We start from the raw sequence: 15,573 nt of genomic DNA, 5'->3' as shown, positions 1-15,573 counted from the left end.
TAAAAAAAATATATATATATATATATATATATATATATATATATATATATATATATATATATATATATATATACACACACAATGTTTTTTTCACATACATTACTTAACAAATGTAAAAAAAAAGAATGGAATAATTTTTTTATGTAACGTTTATATTGCATTTTTATAAAGTGTTCACAAATTACTTGTCTTTATGCATTTGAATTAATAATGTATTATTTTATTGTTACATTTGACTACCATTAAAAAAGCTGTTTGTTTATAATGACTATATATTTGTCAACTTTAAAGGTGATACTAATGATTTTTCTTATTTTCTTACATTTATATATATTTTCAACATTCATTAAATGAGCAGTTTTAAATATCTATTATAGTTTCAACAGATTCTTTTTTTCATTATATATATATATATATATATATATGAATTATATATATATATATTTATGAATTTTATATATATATATATATATATATATATTTATGAATTATATATATATTTAGTCACACTCCAATTCCTCCATAGCTCCACATTAACATCAACGTCTTTGAGAACATAAGCATCTAAGTGGCACTGTGTGACAAACACAAGATTATTGATGGGATTTTGCTATATTTCGTTAATGGTGTTTGCACAAAGTGACATTTAAATTGTAATGCATCTTCAGATGAGTGGCCAGACCAAGATCTAGGCTGGGAGCATTTACCATGACCAGTGGAACAAGCTCTTAACCTCTACAAGGAAACAATCAGTGCGTAGGTGTTTAGATATGACCTTTGACCTGTAGAAGAATCATCTATCTGCCTCTGGTCTGATAACTCGGAGCCTGTAGATTATCTCAGAATGCTACTTTAGAGCTGATGGAGCTAGGACAGGAGATCCACACCAGCTGTCTTCATGACAATGTGGCTCCCTCGTTGGGTCGGGTCGCTTTTGATGGGCGCCCATCCTGAGGATGTCTGACAAGGAGGATGCAGTTGGTCTGTGTTATTATTAGCCGGTCCCTGACTTTAAGGGATCAATGTGACCCGACAGGAGTGTTTCGCATACATTCAAGACTTCAAGTGTAGACTAACAGGAGGAAGGAAAGAGCAGGATGAAGCAGAAATTATATATTTTTTAGGGGTGGTGGATTTAAAAGAAAAAAATAACTAAATGTATGACTAATAACCGGCAAAATCAATTAATTAACAGACAAAATGGGGCAAAAAAGACAAAAAAATTCTTGTCATTCTCCCACAACATGAAATTTTTTATGTACACTACTGTTTAAAAGTTTGGGCAGAAGTATACATTTTTGGGGGGGGGGGGGGGGGGGGGGGGCCTTCAGGCTTCCATGAGACAGATCCAGAAGCGTTGTGTTTATTCACAGAGTGGGAATGGCACAGGAAGCTGCCAACAGGACCTTGAAACAGTTGCTGCGCGATCCCTGCGTTTCTATAGGAGGAAATGGGGAGTGTGGGCGTGGGCCTTCCAGAGGCCACTTCCAGTCTGGTGCTTTGAGGTAATGCACATAGTCAAAGAGAAACTCACATAATCCATCCATCAGAAGAATGACTAGTCCACAGTGCTCAGAGAAATGATTGGTCAGTTACAGAATGTTTCTGCTATGATGAGTTGAACTCAGTCGACATCTTTTCAATAAAATCACTGAAAATTAATGATTTTTTCCATAGATTTGATTTAATCAATGCAAATCACACAATGGCAGTAAGATTGTTAAAGCATTTACTTTAATTACGTAGTATGAACTAAAAAAAACTATTTTGAGCTGTAAAGTTGTCTAAATTGTCATTTCTGAAGTGGGAATATTTTTCTATCAACTATAGAAATATATACACTACCATACCATTCATAAGTTTGGGGTCATGATGATTTTTAATTAATGTATTCAGATGCATTAAATTAGTGAAAAGTGACAGTAAAGACATTTATAATGTTACAAAAAAATTACATTTCACATAAATGATGCTCTTTTGAACATCAGAGAATCCTGAAAAAAGTTCCACGCTTACGCTGCTCAGGTGTATTCAAAATACAATAATACAGTAATAAGTTATGTGATAAAATAATAAAAATAGAGTATAATAAATGTTCTATTCAGCACCAAATCAGCATATTAGAATGATTTCTGAAAACACTGAAAACTGGAGTAATGACTGCTGAAAATTCAGCTTTGCTATCACAGGAATAAGCTGCGTTTTAAACTGTATATGCATTTTATTATATATAAAATTATTTGCTATTTTGAGATAAAAATATTACTGTTTTTTACTGTATGTTTGATCAAATAAATGCAGCCTTAGCGAACTGGACATTTTTAGTGAGATGCATCCATATGACAATTAACGATTATGAAAAAAATTGTTTATGATATAATAGTTAATTAATTTTATGATTAATGTATTTTAGAAATATGAAAAAGGTAGACGTGGTGTGGCATCCTGGTTCCCCTTGGGACAACATTATAGAGAGGAAGGGAGGGTGATGGAGGGATGACAGAGGAATTGTCGGAATGATTGGGTAAGCAGCTATTTATATACAGTAGTACCATTAGCTTTTCCATTGACATTCTAATTTACGGACAAGCACCTCCTGAATTATTGTTAGGAAGTTCACTCTGAAGCAATGCTGGTAGGTATAAAAGGGGTTTGTAATCACACACACATTTGGATTTAAGCCACATAGACCCTGGCATGGAAATATTTTCCTTTCCTTTCCCTTCATCACACGGGATGCATGTTTTACACATTCCACCTCTGGGAAATCTCTTTCTGTCCCCCAGTCAGTCTCTTTCTCAGAGTATCTGGATGCTCTGATTAGTTATCCCTAATCTGTATAGAATGCCAGTATCTAGTGATACACTCTAAAAAATGCTGGGTTAAATATGAAAAGGGACAAACCCAGCTATTGGGTTGTTTTGACCCAGCGGTTGGGATGTTTTGAACCCAACCGCTGGGTCAAAACAACCCAATAGCTGGGTTTGTCCCTTTTTAACCCAGCATTTTTTAGAGTGTACCTTGTTGTTTTTCATCTAGGGGATCCTTTGGCTCTTTCTATCTTTATTTAAAGCCAGCACATCCCCCACAGATGTCTCTCTCCCACTATGCCCTGACCCTGGATCTATGTGTGGAATTCTCTCTTCATTTATCTGTGTGGGCCTCGTCCTCTCCCATATCCTTTTATTTTTTCACAATCCTGATCCTGGTATGTTGCTTCCTAAATTACATCAGTATAACCCTCGACTGGCACACAATTGAGCAGATCTCTTTAAGGAATATAGCTCACCCAAAATTGAAAATTCATCACGCCATTCCAAACTTGTATGTTTTTTTTATTTTCTTCCATGAAACACAACAGGAGATGTAAATGAAAGGGACTGAATGGATAGATGAATTCCTGGTTTGGAAGTGAAAGTGGACCAGCAGATCATACTTGGAAATAAGCTAGGCCTACTGTATAGAATCCCGGGACAGACAGTGGCAAATTTAATTGTCAAAGTTATCAGATTAAATGTCACAACCTTCTTTGAGAAGCTGAATGTGTCAGCACAAATCTCTATAACATCAAATAACTGTGTTACTTATTATTTTTGGACACTCCTAATTGTTGATGTTTACATAGATATGTGTTTACTCTCGGTAGCAAATACTCTATTGCCAAATTAAAAATGCTGTTTTGTGATGTCATAACCAGCACTGCCCTCACCACTTTTTAGAACAAAAGATCTAATAATAAATGACTGAATGAAGATAATGCAAGAGAAACGCAGTGTGTGAAAGGACACTTTCAGGTGACTCCTGTGACACTCGTTTCCTGCACTTTCACGAGTTCACACTTAGGTTCATAAGTGAGTTCATAACTAAGGTTATGCGTATTTGGCGTGCTGTCCGGGGAGAGGGCTCCGATCTCGGTAATTCTCCAGCCCGGGGTAGGCTACTCCCTCTGTCCGGGGAGAGGTGTCCGAGCTCGGCTTTTAGCCCGGACCCAGAGCGCTCCTCCCCGTGCTGGGGTATTATCACTGAGCTGTCATCTGCAGAAGCTCTGTTTAAAACGGTCTGCACGTGTTGTTTGAACCAGAGTCGTAGAGAGAGAGAGATGCGAGTTGCGACAACTCCGTTCACTCCAATGGACCAGTTGTTGTTTTTATCACAGCGCATCGTGGAGCCGCTCAGTAGTTCCTGGAAGTTAGCGCTCATACTATCAGCGCCGTAGAGATGCAGCAGAAGAGACCGCTGTGACGAACTTTTAAAAGGTAAGGCATTTATAAAATACAATTGTATATTATAAGCACAGCTTATCAAATTACCTTGTGCATTAAAACAGTTTATTATAAGATTATTCCTCACTTAATTAGTCGATTTACGGGATGCTATTCATTCCCTTCATGCCGTTTCATCCATCGTTGTGTAATTAAGGCTTTTAAACTTGATTTTTTGCTGGTGGGGAGTTATTTAATAGACTTGGATTTATTGCAAAGGATGCTGATGGACCTAAGTGAGAATGAAAAGTTTAAAATAGGTGAGCAGTTGTCATTTCAGATTCATGCTAGGCTAAATTTCCAAAAATGTATTATATCCCATCACTATATAATAGAAGTAATCACAGTAAACCTGTACATTATTACTGTATTTTATACTTAAACATCTTGGCTACTATAGAAGTACTGTGTTGGAGGAGCAGATGCCACAGGACTGAAATGTGATGGAGCATCACTTAACCATTTCTCCTGTGTTTTTTCCCTTCTCTACCTTGCTTTCAGAACAAGAACCACCTGTAATGAGACATCACCCTCACAATGAGTCTCTTCACTGGGCTTTGCAAGTCTTTCCCTGTTCTTGTGTCTAGTATGATTACATCACATTTTGTTGGTGTAATCTATAGATTGCTCCTGCTGACTATATCCAGCCTCTTACGGAGACTTCAGATGACCCAACACCTGTGAAGAGATGACGCCAACCCTTGAGAGGACTTCAGATGAAGCTGACTCTGAATAAACATACAAAACTGCTACATTTTCCTTTCATTGTAATCAACATGATCACATGTAACCATTGCTTTAATTTGTTCATTGTTTCTGTATACATGACGTTACTTAACTGCATGATTTGTTTAGCCTAATTTTAGAACATTTCTGCCATATGAACATTACTTTGGCACAGTTACACCTGTTAACAGAACTCTTATTTGTAATGTAGAAACATTCATTTTCTGTAAAGCTGCTTTGAAACAATGTGTATAATAAAAAGTGTTATACAAATAAGTGAATTGAACCAAACTTGATGCATAATTTTTTTTCTCCTCTCCAGATCAGTAGGGAAACCATACATTCACACTCCTTTCTGTGAGTGGCTGGAGCATTCATAATGCAGCACAGCAAACTATGGTGGAGACTATACAAGTACAACATGCTTTTCAGTTTATTACACATGTATAAATCAATTGCTGTAAATAAGTGCATAACAAAAGCCAACATTATAACCAATAGAAATTACATTCATTTACAGTTGAAATCTACAGAGTCGGTGTCTCAGAGGATTAAAGGTTGTGTTTATATCTTGGAGACCTGAGTTCAAATCCAGCTGTTACTTACGGACAGTGGAATCTATGGTATGTTGGCAGCTTTAATTAATGCTGTAACTAAACATAACATCAAAAAGACCCCTGAAACAAACTTGCAAACAGCATTACAAACTCAATGGCTCAGGAGGTAAAACATTGCATTTTTAATCTTGGAGACCTGAGTTCGAATCCCACTATTGCTTGTGTTAAATTGTCATCATATAGCTAAATACATGTGCTTGGAAGTGAAGGCTGCGATCCAGACAAGGATTCAAATCCCACCTCAGCATGTCAAAATTTAACTGGTTTATTTCACAGGTGAGTGGTGAAATATAAGCTATTTAACACATTGAGACAAGAGATCTGTGGCTCACTGGTAAGAGTGCTACCTCACGGGTGAGAGGTTGCTGATTGAACAGTGAAATATAAGGGCAGGCAGGCAGGCAATTAAGCAATCAATCAATCAATCAATCTGTGGCTCGCTGGTAAGAGCACTAGTCTTGTGTTTTTGCATTTGCTGAGATCCCACTACAAAAAAAAAAAAACATTCATAATGGTGTGGTTTAAATGCGGGTCTTTGAAAAACAAAACTACAACACAGATGTTCAAATTTTACAAGTGCAATAAACTCTTTTCTGTTTTAACGATGTAAGCTACATTTTTCATCATATGACACAAGGTTCTCAAGAATATCAAGGTCAAAACAGTTGAAATCTACAGAGTCGGTGTCTCAGAGGATTAAAGGTTGTGTTTATATCTTGGAGACCTGAGTTCAAATCCAGCTGTTACTTACGGACAGTGGAATCTATGGTATGTTGGCAGCTTTAATTAATGCTGTAACTAAACATAACATCAAAAATACCCCTGAAACAAACTTACAAACTCAGTGGCTCAGGGGGTGAAACATCACATTTTTAATCTTGGAGACCTGAGTTCGAATCCCACTATTGCTTGTGTTAAATTGTCATCATATAGCTAAATACATGTGCTTGGAAGTGAAGGCTGCGATCCAGACAAGGATTCAAATCCCACCTCAGCATGTCAAAATTTAACTGGTTTATTTCACAGGTGAGTGGTTATATAACACATTGAGACAAGAGATCTGTGGCTCACTGGTAAGAGTGCTACCTCACGGGTGAGAGGTTGCTGGTTGAACAGTGAAATATAAGGGCAGGCAGGCAATCAAGCAATCAATCAATCAATCAATCAATCTGTGGCTCGCTGGTAAGAGCACTGCCTCATGGTTCAGAGGTTGCTGGTTTGATCCCAGCCAGATTCCTGTGACACGAAGGAGTGGGCATGAAATAGGAGAGACTTGGCCAAAGCTTTAACTGGTTTATTGCAAAATCACAGGTGAATAGTGAAATCTATGTTCCTTCACGCATCCAGATAAGAGATCTGTGGCTCACTGGTAAGAGCGCTGCCTCATGGTTCAGAGGTTGCTGGTTCAATCCCAGCCAGAGCTCTGCGATATGAGTGAGTGTTGTATGAATGAAGGGGTGAGGATGATTCGGGTCCCCCCCTGAGTCCCAGAGCGATGTCCAGCAGTGGTTATGCTTCTTGATATTAAAAAAAATATTTAGCTGTGACAATGGTGTCTATATTAATATTTATATTAAACAGATGTAGGAGATCAGATTCACCATCAGATGGCACTCAGATTGTGCTTTTTAAAAACCATACATCATATTTTTCATTTAGCCTACAATAGCCATTTATATTACAGAAAATAACCGGACACATTCTTTTATTCCAAAGATGTTAAAAGCAGATCCTTATAACCAAGATAAATATTTATTTAATGTATACGGTCTGTGTCATGTGATTTAAATTTCCATAAAAACACCTTTTTTGCTGATGATACAGCAGCATCTGAAATCTTTTTCTCTCATTTCACTTTTCACCATCAGGAAGATTTTGGTGAGGTTCTTTCTCTGTCACTGATGAGGAGGATGTGAAGCTCTGAGTCTATATCTGGAGCTCTGAGTCTGTATCTGGAGCTCTGAGTTTCTATCTGGAGCTCCGAGTCTCTATCTGGAGCTCCGAGTTTATTGTGTTTATATCTTGGAGACCTGAGTTCAAATCCAGCTGTTACTTACGGACAGTGGAATCTATGGTATGTTGGCAGCTTTAATTAATGCTGTAACTAAACATAACATCAAAAATACCCCTGAAACAAACTTACAAACTCAGTGGCTCAGGGGGTGAAACATCACATTTTTAATCTTGGAGACCTGAGTTCGAATCCCACTATTGCTTGTGTTAAATTGTCATCATATAGCTAAATACATGCGCTTGGAAGTGAAGGCTGCGATCCAGACAAGGATTCAAATCCCACCTCAGCATGTCAAAATTTAACTGGTTTATTTCACAGGTGAGTGGAGAAATATAAGTTATTTAACACATTGAGCCAAGAGATCTGTGGCTCACTGGTAAGAGTGCTACCTCACGGGTGAGAGGTTGCTGGTTCAATCTCAGCCAGAGTCCTGTGGTATGAAGGAGTGGGGGTGATTCAGGAAAGCCTCTGCTTAAGCTTTAACTGGTTTATTGTAAAATCACATGCAGGTGAACAGTGAAATATAAGGTCAAGCAAGCGATCTGTGGCTCACTGGTAAGAGCACTGCATCATGGTTCAGAGGTTGCTGGTTTGATCCCAGCCAGATTCCTGTGACATGAAGTAGCGGGGATGACATAGAAGAGACTTGGCCAAAGCTTTAACTGGTTTATTGCAAAATCACAGGTGAATAGTGAAATCTATGTTCCTTCACGCATCCAGATAAGAGATCTGTGGCTCACTGGTAAGAGTGCTGCCTCATGGTTCAGAGGTTGCTGGTTCAATCCCAGCCAGAGCTCTGCGATATGAGTGAGTGTTGTGTGAATGAAGGGGTGAGGATGATTCGGGTCCCCCCCTGAGTCCCAGAGCGATGTCCAGCAGGGGTTATGCTTCTTGATATTAAAAATTTATAGCAGCTGTATAAAAATGTTGAACCTCTGTCCCTTCCCCACCCGTTTAGGTTACCATCTTGTTTTATTAATATCACTCTCCATTTTTTATGTTTGTCACTAAAATCAAGCCTAAACTATAAAACTGACCTGAGATCAGTTAAAACACAGAAATATTTAAAAATATAATGAAGCCTTGTTGTATGGAAATCAAGTGACTTGGCCACTGATTGAATTAAAAGATTCATAAGAGATTCAAAGCTTCATGAACCAGCATTTCAAAAGCATCTGGCACTTCATATAAGAGCTGCTGGCTCACCTGTGTTTGATTCCGGTCTTTTCTTGATCACACTGCCCCGTTCCAATCTGTGCTCTACTTTTCTATTAAAAAAAGAATAATGAAGTTTCTCATATACTGTTTAAACAATGTTATTTCATTCAAGTAAGTGCAGACAATTTGCTAGAAAAGATTAGGTGATTTATTAAAATGTCCAAGAAATTAAGTGAAAAAAGCCAATATCAGTGGCTCAGGAGATAAAAGCATTGTGTTGAGTTCAAATCCCACTGTTGCTTAGATTCAATTGTTGTCAAACTTCCCAAAACACCAGGATTCAGTGTGAGAGCCACGGTGGTGCAAGCGGCTAAACAGACATTCTCTGTCAATAAAGCTGTGATGAGGACAATGGTTCAAATCCCACTTCAGCATGTTGTGATTGTGATCACCCAACAGAGAGACTCTGCCAAAGCATTAGCTGGTTTATAGTAAAATCAAAGGTAAATGATGAAATACTGTATAAGTTCCTTCATATGCTTAGACAAAAGATCTGTGGCTCACTGGTAAGAGCACTGCCTCACGGTTCAGAGGTTGTTGGTTTGATCACAGCCAGATTCCTGTGGTGTGGGGGTGATTCAGAAAAAGTCTCTGCTTAAGCTTTAACTGGCTTATTGTAAAATCACATGCAGGTGAACAGTGAAATATAAGTTCCAGCATCTAGTCACACAAGAGATCTGTGGCTCACTGGTAAGAGCACTGTCTCACAGTTCAGAGGTTGCTGGTTCAATTCCAGCCAGAGCTCTGCGATATGAGTGAGTGCTGTGTGAATGAAGGGGTGAGGATGATTCGGGTCCCCCCTGAGTCCCAGAACGATGTCCAGCAGTGGTTATGCTTCTTGATGTTAAAAAAAAAAAAAAAATTAGCTGTCTAAAAATTTTGAACCTCCGCCCCTTCCCCACCCGTTTAGGTTACCATCATTTGCTTTCTAGAGGGGTGAGCCTCCAAAAAGAAAATGATGGTAACCTACATGCCAAGTACACAATAAAACACAAACACAAGTAATGTGTCCCGCCTGTCCATAAGCAGATGTCCTTCATTACAGCGAATGTCTGTCCACACATCCCAGAGCTCTGTGTGGTCCAAACACATCTCTTGTTCTGTAGGGGAAAGACATAATTTAAGAAATTACACAACATTGTACACATAGTTTTAGTTTTACAAACACTTATAATTTACATTTTGTAAATGTCTAGTTGGGACTTGAACACTTGTCTCTATCAAAGCCTTTCCCCCAAGAACATGAGTTGAGTCACTAGTGCCACTGTGGCTTTCAAACTGATAGCTGGCATTTTGTAAATTATGCCCATTCCACCTGTTTCTGCCAAATTGTTTATAGAATATGAATAGAAAGACACTATATATTTCATAATAATAATAATTATATATATAAATAATAAAAAAGAGGTTATTATTATTATTATTATTATATATTTCATAGACAGAGACGGCACAGTTAAAGAATCAAAGAAGATCTACAAAAAAACAGAACAAGATTAAATAACACATAAGAAAACGCTACACAATGAAAACCTTAATGGTCCAAACTAGTGTCAAGTAGGTAGTGTAGGTTTATTTTTCAACATTTCCCAGAAAATCAGTGTGAGAAACTGCTGTGGGAACAGTTGATTAGATGCGTTTAGTCCAAAATGATTTGCATGTAGTTCACATGCAGACGTAATGCTAATTCTTTTGTCTGTAAATAGAAAGTTAGTCATATATAGACAATAACTACATTGAATAAACTTCTTTATACTAAAAGTATTTTTTGTTGTTGTAGTGCTTAAAGTAAAAAAAAAAGTGTTTAGGTGGTGTACTGATAAAAAGAGTGAAATTCTTGAAAAAAATGAAAGGGGTTGTAATTTGGCATATTTTTCATTTGCTTTTTAAAAATATTTTTAAGTAGCAGTGAAGCAATTTGTTTACATTTTTATTTACATTAAAAAATGTGTGTAACTAACATGCAAGAAGTCATTTTGTTGTTAAAACAAATGAGACAGAAATAAAAAAATATCCCTTTAATATTTTTTCCCCTTTGACATTTACATATATATTTAGTTTTTCTTGACCTTTTTAAGAAAATGACATTACCAGCACTACCAAAATATGATAAGGTACTCTTTTTAAGAATAGTTTATAACGAAATTCATTATCAAATATTTACTTATCATGTTTGCAAATATTACAAAATGGAATCAACAATCATTTTTCGATCAGCCTGACTGCGACGTGTAAAACGGACACGCCCTTCTTCCTGTTTTACACGATGCTATTGGTTTAAAATAACGTCACGCCCTTTAGGTAAAACGACCAATCCGCCACAAGAGGTGTTTCGGTTCTCCACTCTTATTGGTCAGATTCGTCAGTCAATCTAATTGTTTGACAGCGCATAAACACACCCATTTTGCATTGGTTTGAGAGACTAAATTTGTTTCTTGGAATCAGAGTGGATTAACTGTTTTTCAGTTGTGTGTTTACTGTATAAAGTTAATAAACCGATATGCACATGTTTTCTCTCTCTGACTATGGTCTTTGTGTACATTGCCTCATTGTTGAGGTGATGCCACTTTTACATATTAACGAGCGTGAAACCATTTTATTATACTAACTGACTCCATAATATCTTAAGGACTTCGCATTTTCCGTCAACCTGTGTTGTGTGAACAGAACCGCAAGTGACAACTAGTTGTTTTTGTGGTGTTTCTGTGACTCACATGAACATGGGCCGTGCATCGTTCGAAGTTTCTTCTTCTGTTAACAGCTTCAAGTTCTGGATGAAAGTGAAGCGCGCTGCTGCCGCCTAGTGGAGCGGATGGGAACTGTTCTTTAGTTTCTACCTAAAGGGACGTATTATACAGCTAAAAGATAGTAAGATGTTATTAAGTTTATGTGACTGGTTCAATTCAAAACGTCTAGCTTGCTTTAACATTTGATACTCAAGAATCAATTTATAAAGTTAAATGTGTCAAGGTCAGGTAGAAAAAGATCAAATGCGTTGAACTCAATGCCACGTGCTCAAACATGCAAACACATATTTACAAAACTGGACGATCTTCTTCTTTTGTATGGATTTATCTGTTTTAAGTAGATGTTTATTTGTCCTTGGTTATTTAAAATGTGTGTTGTGTTTGTTCACAGTTAATTATTTAATGTTGTCCCGGTGTTTACAGATTCAAGCAGCATATGGTAAAGCTTGAATAGTTTAGGAACAATTTCTTTAAATGGTTAAAGTGTGCATCCAAATGCACGTTGACAATCTAGAAACTAATGACTGAAATAACGACTAAACTTATAAATAGTCTAATATTGGCCTTGTACTGATTAATATCAAAGGCGCACGCCTGAGATCAGATCAGTGTATCAGCGCCCTCTTGTGGACAGTAAGTGTATCTGCATTAATAAATGAAAAGAGCAGTACCTGTAGCAGCTCTATGCCCCTTACCTGTCGTGGGTAAGTAATTTCATTGTGGATGTACTATAACTCTAAAGTGGCACCATTATATTGGGAATGCACTGAAACATATTTACTGTTTCCATAAATGCAGAATACTTCACAAGCACACTTATGCGTACTATATAATTGTTCCCGGTGACTCAGCTATTTTACATACAGAATATTTCACAAGCACACTATACAAGTACGTATAATTGTGCTTGTGAAATATTCTGTATGTAAAATATTCTACATACTGTAATAGCGGAGTCACCGGGGACACTTTTTTTGGTATTTGCGTGTTTTCATTCTGCGCGTTACATTGTTACGCCAGCAGGTGGCGATAAACGATTGTCTTTATGAACGAGTCGTTTGAGTGGATTCGATGAGTCGATTCGTTCGAAACACGGGTTCATTCAGTAACGAAACCAGTGAGACGTTCAGATCGGCCAACGCAAAAATTACTGTATCATCAGTTTGTTGAAAGATTGGGCGATAACTATTAAATAAACATTCCTTTGTTGGGGATTTTTCTTTTGGCATTTTGTAGAAATAAAATGATTTTAGAGAGCATTTTGACATGAAACACTCTGAAATATTAACTAATACAAAATCAATTAAGAATATACCTTTATTGGTAAATGCAAAAATATTGCAGAAATGCTTTTTTGGCCATGTAGACAAGTTACATGAGCTGCAAACAGGTCATAAATTATTTGTTTTTACTCTTTAAATACATTTACTGTATGGAATCATGCACTTAGAACTGAATCAAATCAACAATGCAACATAATAAGGTTTACAGAAAGACACACAGAAAGACACTTAATAAGGGACAGATTGAAAATTTTGATAACCTCTTGATTTGTTGGTAAACATTTTTTTTTGTCTTGACTACTTAAAACAGTGGTTCTTCTTAATCCTGGTCCTGCACTTTTGTTTTCCTCTGTAATCTGACACTCAGCTGAGTTCATGCAGCTTATACAGAGTTGAATCAGGCGAGAGAGACAAACTAATATGCAGCGCTGGACCAGAATCAAAAAATGCAGACCTAGACAAATGAACTGTGTACACTGAGCAACACCAGGTCCCATTTCAGCATCCACGTTACAGAAGGATTACATTATATATATATATATATAGCATAAAACTAATGCACAACATGAACCTTGTACTTTGACGAACAGCTTGTTGTTTCTGCTAATGTAAAAATGACGTGTAACACGGACACTATAATTGTAAATTATCCATCACCAATATCTGTTGAGGCTTATAAATTGCATAAATTAAGCAAGTGAAAAATCTTGACACATTAAACGACTTCAATCCAATATCATCCAGCATCTGCTGAAATAAAAGCAACACTTTTTGTTTGCATTTAAGGCATAAGCACAAAAAAAAAATGCATGCAGAGGTTTCTCAGGTACACAGCTGGTACATTTTGATATAAAGTGAAAGGTAAAGGCATTTTTTTTTTTGCATTATTATAGATCCTTTTCAGTTACTGTGCATGTGGAATATATAAGAGCAGGTGGTAGCATGGCTATAATTTTGACTTTTTAACTGCTTGGTTTCAGGTGACATCCTTCTAGAAGGTGAAGCGCCTGTCATTGGACTGGCCCACCTTGTCCAGGCTGGGGTTGCAGGCGAACTGAATCATGGGAGGAGGTCCACACATGAGGATGAGTGTGTCATCTGCGGGTGGAGGAAGGTGGTTCCTCACCATGTCTTCATTGATGAAGCCTTGGCTGTACTCCCAACCTAACACATGAAGTTGATTATTTCAGCTTGTCACCTTCTGCTTGATTTTTAATGTCTGGTTGAAATTGAGTAAGTCACCTAAACTCAGGTTTTTCATTTTGCTAAACAGCATCTACAAAGGCAAGAGATTCTTACCATCTGGAGCTCTGTCGATGGTGTACCACAGCTTAAAACGTGTTGGGTGACTGGCCATGACCTCTTCTAACTCCGTACGCAGGAGAATGTCTTTTTCTGTCTGTTGGAGAAGACAAAAAGAGTAGTGAGTGAGTGGGAATAATTATTAGTTTGACATACTTTTCATGACAACAAACACACTGAACCAAATAGATGTATTTTTGTGCGTAACTGCACTTTTAGCATTAAATATATTTTTGTGCATAATTAGTACATATGTGCATAAAAATGGAAGAAAATCCTTGGCTCACTTGGTTTGCGAAAAGTAAGTAACACACGGTCTCATCCTTTGGATCGTTCATGATTGCTTGGATTATCTGGAGCATAGGTGTAATGCCTAAAAGAAATAAAGATGAACTCGCAAGAAAATCCCTACAATTGTTCTCAAAAAAAAAAAAGGCTCATGTGCTTACCTGTTCCCCCAGCAATCATGCCAACATGTTTTGCAGTTTTAATCACAGGGTCTGATTTCTTATCAGGCTTGATTGCAAATGATCCTGCAGAAAAGTTGATACTGTATCGTTTTGAAATGAATGTTATAATGTGTTTGACAGTCAAATATTTTTATGCTTCCAGAATGTTCATGTGCAATTAATTTTCATTTTCCTTGCAACAGTAGATGTTTTCATAGCATTGTCCTGACTCACGGTGGATTTTTTAAAACTACAAACCTCTGCCTTTGTAAACCAGCAGTCCACTTGGTCCTCTGAAATCAATTGTGTCACCAATACGAAGGCTCTCCAAGTACTGAGACATCTTCCCACCCTCGGGAAACTTTGGATGGACATTTTTGTAGTATATCTGAAATGAGGCAACAAAATGTTTAAACTTGAAAGAAATTTTAGATGCGAAAATATTTGTTTTACAGTTATATTCATTGTATGTTATACCTTCACAACCAGGTCAACAAAGCCTTTGTCATCATCACTAGACACAGGGGTGTAAGGCCTCACCACAAGGTTGCCATCAATCTTGGCAGACAGGTAGATGTGTTGTCCTACATATGCAATGCATAAACGTTAAATGTAGCACAAATACAAGTATCTCTTTTTTTCTTTTTTTTTATTGTTTTACATGCTTTAAAGACAGCCTTATATTTGCCTTGTACTTGTACGTGATTGAACTTAAAATAAACGCAACGGTCTTAAAGGGGTCATATGATGCTTTTTAAAGATCATTATTTTGTGTATTTGGTGTAACAGAATATGCTGACATGCTTTAATGTTCAAAAAACACATTATTTTTCAAATACTGTACATTATTGTCATCCTCTATGCCCCGCCTCTCTCAAACGCTTTGTTTTCTACAAAGTCCCTCCTTCTGACAAGCGCAGTCTGCTCTGATTGGCCAGCTGACCCAGTGCATTGT

At 37.2% G+C, this 15,573-nt stretch overlaps 2 long non-coding RNA genes and 1 pseudogene across 2 annotated transcripts in view; 2 read left to right on the top strand and 1 right to left on the bottom strand.

Moving 5' to 3' along the window:
- LOC107560729 (uncharacterized) overlaps nt 1–3,428 on the top strand; it is a 9,372-nt gene extending 5,944 nt beyond the window's left edge. Inside the window, exons 2-3 of the long non-coding RNA XR_001605766.1 lie at nt 3,040–3,208; nt 3,362–3,428. This is a non-coding gene — a long non-coding RNA (uncharacterized lncRNA). The remainder of the gene's footprint in view (nt 1–3,039; nt 3,209–3,361) is intronic.
- Nucleotides 3,429–4,018: 590 nt separating this feature from the next.
- Nucleotides 4,019–5,392, top strand: LOC107560728 (uncharacterized). The gene is made up of 3 exons (XR_001605765.1): nt 4,019–4,256; nt 4,764–5,029; nt 5,311–5,392. It is a non-coding gene; the product is annotated as an uncharacterized lncRNA (long non-coding RNA).
- Nucleotides 5,393–12,887: 7,495 nt separating this feature from the next.
- The window catches only part of LOC107560727 (NADH-cytochrome b5 reductase 3-like), a 4,135-nt pseudogene continuing 1,449 nt past the window's right edge, over nt 12,888–15,573 (bottom strand).

Source organism: Sinocyclocheilus grahami, unplaced genomic scaffold, assembly GCF_001515645.1.
Source record: "Sinocyclocheilus grahami isolate Dianchi unplaced genomic scaffold, SAMN03320097.WGS_v1.1 scaffold740.1, whole genome shotgun sequence".
NCBI classification, from domain to species: Eukaryota; Metazoa; Chordata; class Actinopteri; order Cypriniformes; family Cyprinidae; genus Sinocyclocheilus; species Sinocyclocheilus grahami.
This window is presented reverse-complemented; position numbering and strand designations above follow the sequence as displayed.